The following is a 15,092-nucleotide window of genomic DNA, read 5'->3' on the forward strand; positions in this document are numbered from 1 at the left end:
CTTAACTAAAGGTGGAAATAAAAGATATTTACTAGATATATTGCAGGGAAGTTAACATTCTTAATAAACTGTACTTATATGTTTATTAAAAATTAAGTATCCAATTAAATAGTTGAAAGCATAAACTCATGATTCAAAAACTAGAAATACAAATTAAATTAATGACAAAATGAAATGAAAATAAGATGTCAATCTTGGTCATCAAATTAAAAATGAATTAAAAGTGATTTAAAATATAGTTTTTGCAAGGTAGGTGGAGGAGTTGGGCTGTTGGAGATGGGCATTACCAATTCACTCTTGATTACAGCAAACTGTAGTTCAATCTTTAGAAAGTCCTATTTGTTGGTGAGACAAAGGGGAAATGGGAGGAGTTGCTGTTGAGTGGGTATAAAGTTTCAGTTGTGTCAGATAAATAAGTTCTAGAGGTCCGCTATGCAACATTGTACCCATCCTTAACAATACTGTATTGTATTGTTGTACAATACATCCTTAACAATACTGTATTGTACAATACAATACTGTATTGTATCATTGTACAGAGGTATCATTGCAGGACATATGCAGCTACCATCGATAAAGCAATTGTACTCCTAGACATTTATCCTAAAGAAATGAAATCATATGTGTGCATTAATGTTCATGGCAGTTTTATTTGCAATAAATGAAAACTAAAATCAGCCCAGATATCCTTCAATAAGTGAACAATGAACCAAACTGGTATGTACATACCATAGACTATTATTCAACAATGAAAATAAATAAACTATTGATACACACAATAGCCTGGAAGAATACCTACGGAATTATATGGAATGAAAAAGAAACCTGATTCCAAAATATTATATATTCTATGATTCTGTTTATGTATCTTGACTGTAGCAATGGTCACATGATATACACATAAGATAAAACTGTATTGACAAATACACAAAGGAGTCCACGTAAGTGGGGAAATCTGAATAAAGTTGAAGGACTGCATCAACATTAATTTTCTGGTTGTGATACATTACTATGGTAATATAGAATGTTATCATTTGGGCTAACTGAGTGAAAGATATGATGGGTTCTCTATGTGTTATTTCTTACAATTGCATGTTAATCTAAAATTATATTAAATAAAAAATTAAAAGAAGTTAATTGAAAACAGTATAACAATGGATATGATTAATTAAAATGAAGGCATAAAAGAAAGGGAAAGGTGGCATAAATCACAAGGTCCAAATAAAATCAAATAGTAAGATAATAAGTGTAAATCATCTATATTAATAATTACATAAGGTATAAGTAAAATAAATACACCAAATAAAATACTAATGTTTTCCCTCTAGATTAAAAATAAAAACAGTCTAGCAAATGCTTTTTCCATGGAATATGCTTTAAATGTAAAGCTATCTAAAGGTTGAAAATAAAAGCAAGGACAAAGAGACTCCAGGCCAACCTTATTCAAAATAATTCTGGTAAAACTACAGTAATATGAGATAAAGTAGACTTTAGCAGATAAAGCATTTATAGAGTTAAAGATAGAAACTTCATAGCGATAAAAGGGTCAATGTAAAAAGATATCACCACTGATATGGTTATGTTGCAGCTTTTGTTGTTTAGTGAGTGGGAGGGAATAGTGCCCAGTGACGTTTTTGCTCTCATTGGTTGGCGAACAGGAGGGAGGGTAACTGTGTTCCAGTATTCCTTTGATGCTGCTTCGCCAGCCTGAAATCTCTATGGCCTCTGTGCCCTCTGCCTGGGGGGTAATTCAGGCTTGCTGAACTTGCTCTGCCCACTTGGCCCAGCAGGTTGCGCTTAGTTTGGGCTACTGGCCTGGATCCCATACCCACCATGGCTTCATGTTCAGGCCGCAGCTGGACCAGGCATGCTGAAAGTGGCTTCCACATTGGGCATCAGCATCTAGATGAGCGGAATGCAGCAGCACCTGAAAACTCAGAAATACGAGCAACTGTGAAGCCCCAAGGGAAGCTGCAGCTCTTGCTTGGGGAGTCCCTAAGTCTGAGCTCCCAATAACTGTGGCAGCTCTTCAATCCCATGGCTCAGTGAGCAGGAACATGTTATAAGTCCTTTTATTCCCTCCACTTACAGCTCAGTGAACAGAAGCGTGTGGCACTCAGTGGCTTTTTTACCCTCACCATTCGGTGAGCAGGAGCATGCTATGGCTCTCTTATTCCCATTGCACACAGCTGGGTGGGCAGAAGGGAGAGTTAAAGCTGTTCATTCCCACCACCCCCAGTTCGACCGAGTTCCAGGTTCTTGTCCCATGATCAAGAGGATTGAGGTATGCAGATACCAAAGAGTGAGTAAGGCAAATAACAGTTCTGTTGAGTGACAGAGGGAAAGCTGTCAGTGGAGCTGGACCCAAGAGGGGGTAGTTGTCTCTGTGTCTGAGTCTGGGGTTTTTGTGGGCCCAGAATGGAGGATTGTATGCTTATTGGTCCATGAGTGGTCTGGGAGAAACCACAACTTGATTGGTTAAAAGGCATCAAGGAAGTTCTCACTCTGGTGTGGATTCTGTCCAGAACCAACAGCTCAATATTCAGGCTTCTGGCTGTCTTTGGCTTGAAGGCTGGGTTTCATCAGGCACCTGTCCTTGTCTTCCTAGGAATTTATCTGTCTCCTGTCACTTTCTCTCCCCCGCTCTGAAGAGGGATATCTAACTGCTGTTTGGATAGGGGCTGTGACCACTCTAACTGCTTCATGCTGACAGGGGGCACTGTTTTGGGAAAATGGCAGTCAGATCTTTCTCAGAGGCCTATCTAAGGGTCCCCAGTAAAAGGGAACCATTGTGCTAGGCTCCATTTGCATGAACATTTGGAATTTGATGGCCTCTAGATGAGAAGAAACAAGTTTCACAATGTGGTTAAATATACATGGGCCAAATATGAGTATTATACAAAGAGGAGCTAAAAGGGAAAAATCTAGTACCAGAGATAACAAAAATAGTAAGCAAAATGGACTAATCATTCTGAAAACAATGTTGTGGCCAGAGCTGTTTCACCCTGGTGGCAGGAATTAAGTCTTGTATGGGGGAGGGAAGTTAAACTTTAGAAAATAGATAGCTGTTAAGAGGAGTGGATAATCCCATGGGTATTCAGGATTAAGGGATCCTTGGCAAAGACGTCTTACGTTGAGGAACAGAATGAAGGTGAGAACAGCAAGCATAGGTGAGATTATAAAGAGGATATCCATGGAAGGCTAATTATTGATACTTATCTTTTGTGATTTTTAGCTTATGGTCTCTGATTTCTTCACACTGATGATTTGGTTGCTCTTCTGGATCAACAGAGGTAATTCTGTCAGTTTCCCAGGCTTTTTCTCAAGTATAATGAATCCGATAACCTATTCCAGTGATCTTTACTGGAGTACAAAGAAATACAGTGTAAGGTCCCTCTCAATCCAGGCCTAGAGCAGGAGAAAGGGGAGGATGTGCCTTTATCAGTAGTAAGCCCCCCCTGGGTTGAATGGAGTTTACCCTAGTTCATTGGGCTGAGACTCCAACAATTGTTTCAGTTCCTGTTGGAAATGGGCCAAATAAGTTATATGTTTAATCAAATCAGAGGTTTCTTTGTCTAGCAAGAAATAATTGGGGTGAAAAAGCCATCCATACATCATTTCAAAGGATCTTAAACCAAACTTAAGAGGAATGTTTCTAACACGTGGAAGAGCTATGGGAAGAAGAGTAACCCAGGGGAGATGAATCTCTTGAGACAGCTTTCTGAGATGCCTTTTGACAATATCATTTGTCTTTTCTACCTTTCCTGAGGAAAATGGTCTCCAAACACAATGAAGCTGATATTGAATGCCTATAACCCCTGGGTGACAGTCACACTGAACTTGGAACTATTATCTCTCTGGAGGTACTTAGGGAGTCCAAAGCAAGGAGTTATCTCATTAATTAGTACTGTTATCACCTGAGAAACCTTCTCTGTTTGACATGGAAATGCTTCTACCCAGTTAGTGAAAATATCTACCCATACTAGGAAGTAGAAGATGCCCCTTATATTTGACATATGGGTTAAATCCAGTCTGAATATCAGACTTCCCCAGATAGCCTCCCATTCTTTGGGTTCCAGAGGGGAGAAGTCATCTATTAAGGGGATTATTTTTAAGGCAAGTCTCACAAGCATCAATGACATGTTGGACCATTTTTAGCAGATTTGATAGGTTTTATCCTTACCTTGGTAAAAGGCTTGGTGAAGAGTTTTAAGAACTTTCCATTGGCTGAAAGCTGGTAGATGAAGTTTTCTGTCCTCCAATTGTAGCCATCCTGAGGACTGAAAGGTGTGTTCCCGAAAGGTGGCCCATTCTATTTCTGCAGGAGAATATTGAGGTTTTATTTATCTTATGGAGCCATCCCAGATTAGAGGGGCCTCAAGTGTATCAGAAATCTGGGGCCCTTTCACTTTTGATTTAGCTGCTTGGTCTGCTAACTTACTTCCTGCAGCTATTTCATTCATCTCCTTTAGGTGGCCTTTACAATGTATTACTGCCACTTCCCATGGAAGGAAGTCTTTCTCTTTATAGATAAGGACATGAGCCTGGAGGACTAGGGAAGCATAGTTAGAATCAGTATAAATATTAACTGCCTTCCCTTTGCTTAATTCAACACCCTTGTGAGGGCAATTAGCTCAGCTAGTTGAGCACTTGCACCTAAGGAGAAAGGCCTGTTCTCAATAGTGTCATTCAAGGTGAATATTGCATACCCTGCCTTATGGATCTCTTGTTCTACAAAAGAACTTTCATTCATAAACAGAGTACAATCTGGGTTGTCTGAGGGGGTTTCTTTGAGGTCCACTCTGGCCTCATAGGTTTGCACTTCTATCTGTTTTCAATCATTTTCAAGCTCCAGCCTCCTCTGGGAAGAAGGTGATTGGGTATAGGGAGGGACAGATTCTCAACTGGACTCCAGATCCCTCTAAGATCAGAGCTTGATATTTGAAGGGGTGGCTTTCCATTAGCCAGAGACTCCCATTAGAAGGTAGCTGTCCTGCTACATTATGTGGGGGTATAAACAGTTAAGTTATTCCCCATGGTTAACTTAGTAGCCTCTGGTGCCAGCAAGACTCCTGCTGCAACTGCCCAGAGGCAGGGTGGCCATCCTTTACCTACCAAATCAAGTTCCTTGCTTAGGTACCCCACAGGTTGCTGGGTGGGACCCTGGTCCTGGTTTAGAACTCCCAGGGCCATTCCTTTCCTTTCTGATAATAAAGATTGAACATCTTCCCTATGAGAAGGGCTGGTGCCTCCAGCAAGGCTTGTTTCAGTTGGACAAAGGCTCTTTTAGCCTCTGGTTCCCAAATTAGGGAGTGAGTCTTAGCTGCCTGAATCTCCTTTATTAGGTGATATAAGGGATGTGCTATCTCATCGTACCGAGGTATATATAAACTACAGAATCCTGTAATGCCCAAGATTCCCCTCAGTTGCTTGAGCGTTTTGGGGAGGGGAAAAGAGGAGATGGGCTTAATCCTTTCTTTGCCCAATGCCCTGGTCCCTGCTGATAAGAGCAGACCTAGGTACTTTACTGAAGCTTGACAGAGCTGAGCCTTAGATTTTGAGACCTTACAACCTCTGTTAGAAAATTAAGAAGAGCCTTACTTCCCTCCTGAGAGATTTCCTCAATTGAGGCCCAAAGGAGAATATCATCTACATATTGTAAAACTTTAACATGATGATAAAGGAACTCAGATAGATATTTTGAGAATGCTTACCCAAACAGATGGGGGCTGTCTTGGAATCCCTGAGTTAACACCATCCTGGGTGATCTGGTTGGAGGGATCCTTGAATACAAACAAAGATTGGGAGTCAGGGAGTAGTGGCATGTAGAAAAAGGCATCCTTTAGGTCCAAGACTGTGAACCATTTAGATACCTCAGGTATTTGAGTTAGCAGCAGCATATATGGATTGAGAACCACTAGATGAATTGGAACCACAGCCTCATTAATGAGGCAGAGGTCCTGGACCAGTCTCAATTGCACCCCCAATATTAGGGTATTACCAGGGCTGTTTCAGGGTTTTAAGAGGTCGTGCATCCTCAAGTTATCAATGGTGGACTTCTAGCCCTTTTCTAACTTCTGGTTTTAGGAGATATTGTTTCTGATTAGGAAGGAAGTATGATCTTTAAGGTGGATCCAGACCAGTATGACAGTTGTGGCTTGGCCAGTTTTCCCTAGAGTTAGTTACCCAAACTTCTGGATTGAGATTGATCTCCATCAGGGGAGACAGACTGTGTCCTGGAGCCATAAAGACGGTGGTTCCCATATGAGCTAAGATATCCCTGCTCAGCAGAGGTGTTGGGCTTTCAGGCATGATTAAAAAGGCACAGGTAAACAAGAGGTCTCCCCAACTACAAGTAAGGGGTTGGGAAAAATATTGGGTTAGAGGCTTTCCTGAGACGCCCCTCACAGTCATGATAAGGGAGGAGGGGAGGCCCAGACTGGAGGGGAGAATAGAAATAGACACTCTGGTATCGAGGCAGATGTCCACTTTCCTCCCTTCAACCTCCAGAATCAGCCAGGCTCCTGGATGGTAATGGCATTCTGAACCATTGGAGTCAGGGAGAGGAGTCGCAGGACCCGTCCATCCTGCTGGACCATTTGGGACACTGGCTCTGGACCCAGTGACCTTTATCTCTGGGGACTGTCTACCCTCTAGTGGTCCCCATCACAGATTGGACAGGGTCAAGGTGGCTTCCTCAGGCTCCCTGGGCAGTCCATCCTAAAGTGCCCTGGCTTGCCCCATTTATAGCAGTTAACAAGTACATCTCAGGGATTCTGGGGTTCATGAGCCTACAAGGCAGCCACTAGAGCCTCTGCCTTTTTCTTGTGTCTCCTCTCTCTCTCAGGCTTCCTCCCCATCCCTATTATAAAGGACCAAGGTAGTCACTTTCAGGAGGTTCTCTAAAGTACTATCTGGTCCCATGCCAGTTTATGTAGCTTCCTCCTGATATTAGTGGCCACCTGAGTAACACACTTATTATTTAGGATTAGTTGTCCTTTGACTGAATCAGCAGATAGAGAAATGTGCTTTATCAAGGCCTCCCTTAGCCTTTCCAGGAAGGTATTGGGATTCTCATCTGATCCATGGCCTATAGTGGATAGTTTGGAGTAATTGAGAGGCTTAGTTCTAGTCCCTTGTAAGCCCTCCAATATGCACATCTAAAAGTGTTTCCTCTTCCATTCTCCCATTTCATCATCAGGATCCCATTTACGGTCCTCAAATGGTACTGCTTTTCTTCCAGTTGGATAAGGCTTGTCTCATTCCTTGGCACCGTATGAGATACAACGCTCATCCCCAAAATTCTCTGTCACTTTAAGGGATGCCTGCTTCTCAGTGGTAGCCAGGATTTGATTCCATAGTAACATAATATCCTTCCATGAAACTTCAAATACATGGGTTAAATTCTGGAAAGCCTCTATATACCTGTCAGGGTCGTCTGAGAACTTGCCAAGGCTCTCCTTAATTTGCCTTCAGTCCCATAGAGAAAATGGGACCTGGACCTTAATGGGGCAATGTTCAAAAGCCATCTCTTGTAGGTGCAGAAGTGAGACTGGGACCTGCCTAAAATGAGGATTTCTAGGATGTCACAAGTTTGAGAAAAAACCTGGATAAGGAAGATTGGATAGACCAGGAGAAGCAGGACTGGAGGGAGCCAACTCCCCTACTAGAGACACATCTGGGATTTGCTTCCCTTGTTCCTTGGGATTATCCTTTGCAGCCTCTCCTGAGATGGCCTCCAGGGAGGGCTGAAACAATCCTACAATGTTGGCAAAGGCCCAGTTTATCCTTCAAAGAAAAGAAAGCCTGCACATGTGAGACCTTGGATCTTTGCCCTTGGGTTTACAGAAAAGGTCCTGCTGCAAGATAGTATTAAAATTAATGTTTCCTTCTGGGGGCCTTCCTTCCTATAGTCCATAATCCATTCAAACCCTTGTGCAAAGGAAAATGAGGTGGTTTCTGTTTTTCCAGAGTCTGAGGGTCAAAGGAGTCCCAATGATTCACGATGCTCTCAAGAGGAGTGCTGGCTGAAGGTAAAGTGTTATTCATCTGAAAGAGAGGAGAAGAGGCGTCCCTTAGTTCCTGTCTCCCAGCAAAAACCTGGAGTATGTGAGGGAAAGAAAAAAAGGTGTCTTTTTCTTTCTTCCCTCCTTCCCTTCCCTGAGTCCTGGTGGCTACTATAGGTACCACCCATGGATGTGAGTGTGACCTCTACCCGTGAAATGGGAAGGCCATGTCAGTAGGGATAGTTGCACTTACCTATGCCATGCCCTAGCCTTCCACTGTCCGTAATCTGTGTGTTGCCTAGGCTTCATCTATGCCATGGATGAGAGCAAATTCTCCACCCACGAAGCAGGAAGGCCTAGTTGGCAGGGACAGTCCTGCTTACCTGTGATGCACCCTAGCCTTCTGCTGTTGACTGCCTCTTGGTCACTCAGATCTAGCTTTCTTTTTTTTTTTTTTTTTTTTTTTAGGGCTCCAAACCAAAGCTTGGAAAACACACTGGAGTAATACTAAAGTGAAACTGTGGAGCCAGATTCTCTTCAAACAAAGAAAAGAAAGGAAATCCTAGAAATTGGGGACCTGTCCTTATAAGATGCCTCCCAAGAGGAAAAAAATAATCTCTTGCATAGAAAAGCTCCCTGTATTCCCAGGACTATGTTTACCCTTGACATGGTGGAAAGACAAAACAACAAACTTAAACACAGGGAGGGGAAGATGCCCAGGGAAAGTAGCCTCTTGCTCTATGCTAATGGATTTCTTCAACAGGAGAAAGAAAGAAAACTCTCAATAGTTACATCCTCCTTGGATCTTAGACAGAAACCACATTATTCTAAATTATATTCTTGATGACTGAGCCAAGAGCTCATTCTAACCAGTTATATCATCTCTGTGGCTTGAAACAATACCCTTAACAGTGTATATAAAGAAGAGATAGGAGCCATGACAGCTGCAAAAGAAAGAAAGAAAATGTGTTAGGAAAGGCTGGAGGTCCTGGTGCTGACACACTAACAGGCTGTTGGAGACTGGAGTTAGTCTAGCGGTCTTTGGGTAACACTGAATTGTGGCCTCAGCCAGACACCCTCATTTGCCACAGAAACTCCTTCCAGTCCCACACAATGGCTAGACCTCTGTGAAGGGAAACTGCTTTGGAACGAAACCAACATTCCCAACATGCAAGGGCAATGGGGATTGACAACGTCCTCCCCAACAAGTCTGTCCCCTGAATCTTGTAGAACTGGCAGCTGTGCTATTCACTCTTAACTGGCTGACAGAGGCCCAGTGCCTCATCTGTTTTCAGAGAAAAATCTGAGGACAAGAAACCTCAGAGATGAAAATGAAAGCAGTACACTCTTACTAACCCTTCTGACAATCCCGATGAGTCCCCAGAAATGTTTCAGCTTTTGTAGTTCAGCAGGCAGGAAGGAATGGCATCCAGCGGCTTTTTCTCCAACGTTGCTTGGCAGGCAGGAGGGAGGGTTACAGCATTACAGAATTCCTTTGGTGCCACTACATCAGCTGTAAATTTCTGTGTCTGACATGATGGGGCTTTGCTAGGGCCTGCCAGGTTCACTCTGCCCACTCAGCCAAGCAGGCTGTGCTTGGCTCACACTACTGGCCTAAATCCCACATTTGTTGTGGCTCTGTGTCCAGCCTGTGGCTGCACTGGGCATGCCAAAAGTGGCTTCTGCGTTGGGTGCCAGCATATAGACAAAGCGAACATGGTAGAACCCAAAATCTCAGAGATAGAAGCAACCCCAGAGTCCCAAGGGATGTTGCAGCTCTTACTCAGGGAGTCTCGAGATCTGAACTCCCAAGAAATGTTGCAGCTCTTCACTCCTGTAACTCGGTGAGTTGGAACATGTTGCACTGCTTGTAGCTTGGTGAACAGAAGGATGTGGCACTCAGTGGCTTTTTCTCCCCCACAGTTCAGTGAGTGGGAGTGTGCTACAGCTCTTTTATTCCCATCATCTGCACCTCTGTTGGCAGAAGGGAGAGTTACAGCTCATTCATTCCCACCACCCTCATCTCAATGAATGGGAGGGTTACAGCTTGTTTGTTTCTGCTGCCCGCAGTTCGGCAAGTTCCAAGTTCTTGTCCTAGGACCAAGAAGAATAAGGTACATGGACACCAGAGACTGAGTAGGTCAGAGAAGAATTTTATTGAACAACAGAAGGAAAGCTCCCAGTGGAGGGAGGACCCAAGAGCAGCTAGTCATCTGTGTGGCTGAGTTCAGGGTTTTTGTGGGCTTAGAATAGGAGAGTGTATGCTGGTTGGTACATGGGTGGTCTTGGAAAAAGTACCATTTGATTGTTTAAAATGCATCGAGAAAGTTCTCACTCTGATAGTGGACTCTATCCAGAACTGGCAGCTTTGTTTTCAGGCTTCAGGCTGTCTATGACTTGAAGATTGGGTTTCACTGGACACCTGTCCCTATCTGCCTAGGAATCTGTCTGTCTCCTGTCACTGTCAGTTAGGCTTTCTGTCCCCACTCATATCTCATCTTGAATTGTAATCCCCTTAATCCCCATGTGCCAAGGGAGAGACTAGGTGGAGGTAATTGAATCATGGGAGCAGTTTTACCCATGCTGCTCTTGTGATAGTAGATTGAGTTCTCATGAGATCTCATGGTTTTATAAGGTGCTCTTCCCCCTTTGCTCAGCACTTCTCCTTTCTGTCACCTTTTGAAGAAGGTGCTTTGCTTCCTCTTTGCTTTGCACCATGATTGTAAATTTCCTGAGGCCTCCCCAGCCATGCTGCACTGTGAGTCAATTAAACTTCTTTCCTTTTGAAATTACCCAGTCTCAGGCAGTTCTTTATAGCAGTATGAAATTGGACTAATATAACCACCTTAAATATATCTGAATGAGTTCAATATATAGCTTAGCAGTGTACAAGGTCAAAGAGAGACAGAAAGAGAGAGAGAGAGAGAGACTGATTTTAAAAAGGAGAAAAAATGTTCCCAAGGTGATTTCATAATGCAGCCAAAATTCAGAAACATTGGTTTAGGTTTAGTCTGGAAAGGCCTGATAAGTGAGGAGGGAAACAGGTAAAGATGGAGGCACGGTATCTTCTGGTGGAATGAAACATAATAATTAAAAATCTGGACAGAAGAAAAGTTGCTAGAAATTTACCAGGAGTTGTATGCTAAGACAGTGACAATGTTCTATGGGGAGTAAATGGTTTTTCAGAAATTTTCCCAAATTGAGGTAAGGATAATGGCTTTACAACTATGATTCATTAAACATTGGCTAACCAAGGGAAGTCCTCTGAAGACGTTAGATGCAGGTCATTGGAAATGAAAGCACACTAAAGTTGAAGGAGGTATGCACAGAAATGGGAAAAATATTAAAGGAAATCTGGATAAGTCATGTCTATATCAATTATAGCATGATATTTATTTGTTTAAGATGAGTCCAGTGCAGTAGTGAGCATAGGGAAAGAGTAGAAAAGAGCTCAATCTGTAATTGACTGAACAATCGAGATAACTCACTACCATGGATTATTTTATTTAAAAAAAAGATAAATAATTGTAGCTATCCACAGACCTCATTACTGTAATGAAATAAATGGAGTCCCAATTTGGCATACAGGTAACTCCACCAAGTATTGCTACTAAATTATGCCAAATGCTACTAAACTGTGCTTCTCATTGTTATTGCTTAGAAGTTATTGACAGCAGAGATTCACAATAAAAGTGACACATCTAAAATAAAATGAATTCATTTTAAAACCTTATATTTAAGAGAAAATGGAAATGTTTTCAATGACTTCATTTAAGCCAGAGGTAATCCCTACCAATATCTTCCCTTCAAAAAAAAAATGGATAAATATGTTTCTCAAGAGTGCAGTATTAAAAGAACCACATATGAAAACAGAGAGGCATAATTATACTTGACTTAAAAAAAAGAAAGCTTCTATTTTGCAAGCTCTAATTTCCCTATGTTTATTTGAGGACTCCATAGGGAGGTTGTTTATACACATTATGCCTAAACTAAATATCTACTCTCCATGAAGTGCAGTTCACATGGAAGAACAAACAAGCCTCTATATCACTGTATCATTCCTGTTGCCTAATTTATATACTTAAAGACCCTTAAGAGCCTCTATTTTCAGCATAATGTCATATAACTGTGCCCCCTACATTAGCATTCAGGAGAGCAGCCCACTTAACTCTTCACTTAGCACAGTGACTTGTGGCTCTATTCTGGGAAATAGCTCTACAACTAATAAATTGGACTAAAATGCAAGTTGTACAGCTGACAGTAGGTAGCCCATCCAGAAATCACCAGGCCTAAGTGATTTTTCTGAATAATTCTACTATATATTTAACAAATGCTATGGATACAGCTTTCTTATGTCTTCAAAACTGCCTGATAAGAGAATAAAGAATGAATGGCAAACAACCTCTTTAGTCTAATTTAAGTCATGCTAGATAGAGTATTTAAAAATAAGTAGAATATTTAGAATAAACTTCCATATGCCTTAGAGGGCACAAGTAAGTGTGTGTCCAAGGCTTGGAGTTCAAAGAATGTCCATCGTTGTTTGATGGGTAGTGTCTATGGGAATCCTCATCTGATGGAGTAAATCTTCTAATGAACTTGTCTTTATTTCCAGTGAAAAAGACTGTTTGCTAACATGACAAACAAACAGGAAAGTTTCAAGTGTACTTTCTTCAGTCTATGAGGACTATTTATACACAACTGTTGCATTCGTATGTGTGTGTTTAAATTTATATCTGATATATGTTATCTAAAAATATCATTGTTCTGAAAATAGAATGGATTTTAAAAGACCTGAATCCCTAAGTTCCTCATCTGTGACACAGCATGACAGAATGCTTCCATGTATGAGAGAAAAGGCACGATTTCATAGAATCAATATCTCGGTAGATGCTGATATTATAATAATACATATAATAATATAAGGAATTGCCCAAGGGAGGAGTGTTTCCCTGCTAATGGGCAAGAACGGAAACGATTTTAGAGTTTTAGATGTGACGGACGGTACTCAGATTTATAAGAATTAGCTAGGTTCTTGGTATTGCCCATTCAGAGTAGTGAAAATTTGATTCCTCTGAATAGTCCCTCTTGCTTGATAGTAATGGTGATTTTTATTTCCCAGTTTATTGTGAGTTTGCCTCAGAGCCAGATGATTTCAAGTGTATAATTAAGTCAGATTTCCTCCTATTAATAAGAAAATATTTCTTGCCCCATCCTTTGTCTTTTCTCTTCTTCATTTTGCTTGTGCTTCTCAAGAAACATCTGAAGGAACAGTGAATGGGAGGTAAACTTTTGAGTCCTTTCATATCTAAAATACATTTTGTCCTCACATTTGAATACTAGTTTGGCTTGGTATAAAATTTCAGATTGAAAATAATTTTCTGTCAGAAATTTGAGGATACTTTCAATTGTCTTCTAATATCCAGTTTATTGTTGATAAATATGATGCTTTCCTGATTGTCATTCTTTTACGGTGTGCTGTTTTTGTTTTCTGGAAGCTTTTAGGATTTTCTCTTTATTATTGAGGTTATAAAATATGATGAAAATATGTTTGAGATAGCTCTTTTAAAAATCGTTTCATTTATCTGAAGACCCATGTTTTTACTAGCCACAGGAAAGTATTAAATTATTTCTATGAAACATTTTTTCATTGAACTTCTTGCCACATAATGCAGAGTTCTAGTGAATACTCATTGCCCATTCATTTAACTACTTCTGTAAATACCAAGCACTGGCAGATAAATATGATTAAAATACTCTAAAATAGGTGGCCAATAAGTAGCAGAATTAACTGCTAACATATCAATCATTGCTTGAATGTAACGGGTCTAAATATGACCTAAAAGAGAAATTTCTAGAGCTGAATTTAAAAAGTGACTCAACAGTATTCTGCTTTAAAAGAAAACTCACTTCAAATGTAAACATATAGGTATGTTGAAAGTAAACTTATAGAAAAAGATAGGATTAATTAAATCCTTAGTTAAAAAGGCAGTTTTATGTAAGTAGACATAAAAATAAATCAATAACAGGAATTTTATATAAAGATCAACCTACCAAAAGATTTAATCCTCCTAAATATTATACATACCAAGTATCAAAGCCTACAAATACATGAAGCAAAATTGATAAATTCACCGTCATATAGTTGAAGACTTCAACAACCTCCTATCTGTAGTTTCTGTAAGTGTTGATAAAGATAATGCTGGATTATATTTCATTAAACTTATTTGTCAGTATTTGCAGTGACCCTTCTTAAGAATCTGATTATTTTGGGGGTTGCAAATAGAGAAGGATCAGTTTAGAATTATAGAAGGCCACTACTATTTGTTAAAGTATATATTAATATGTTATTTGTACTAAATTGTTATAAAGGAAAATGAAACAAAAATACTTACTTTCAAGTAAATATTATTTTTAATATTAATTCTGTCAGAATAAATTTATCTTAAAAATATTTGAGTGCAGATTAAATAGCAACTATTCAACAACTCCCTATCATTGCTTTCAAATTGTCTTTTAAATTTTCATGTGTATCAGAAAAGAGTACTAGTCCATAGAAATTTTATTATAGAATTTATATTTTAACTAAATGGAATGTTTTGAATGCCAAATAACTTTTGAAAAATGACTTTCAGAAAGTTTCTAAAGAATGTAACTTTTGGAATGAGTGTGATTAAACTTTTTGTTGTTGTTGTAGCTATTATCTAGACATTTGAAATTTGTTCAATGTGACAGAGTAGGGAATTTTTTGAGAAAGAAGTTGCTTGTTACCCAGGCCAGAGTACAGCGGCACAATTGTAGCTCACTGCAGCCTGGAACTGCTGGGCTCCATTGATCCTCCCACCTCAGCCTCCCAAGTAGTTGGGACTACAGGTGCACATGACCATGCCTGGCTAATTATTTTTATTTTGTGGGGATGGGAGTCTGCTTTGTTGCATGAGCTTGTCTCAAACTGCTGACCTCAAGCCAACCGCAATCCTCTTGCCTCAACCTCCCAGAGTGCTGGGATTATAGCCATGAGTCATCACTTTCGGCAGAGTAGGATTCTTTTTTTTTTTTTTTTTTTTTTTTTTTTTTTTTTTTTTTTTT

Source organism: Piliocolobus tephrosceles, chromosome 4, assembly GCF_002776525.5.
Source record: "Piliocolobus tephrosceles isolate RC106 chromosome 4, ASM277652v3, whole genome shotgun sequence".
Classification (NCBI taxonomy): domain Eukaryota; kingdom Metazoa; phylum Chordata; class Mammalia; order Primates; family Cercopithecidae; genus Piliocolobus; species Piliocolobus tephrosceles.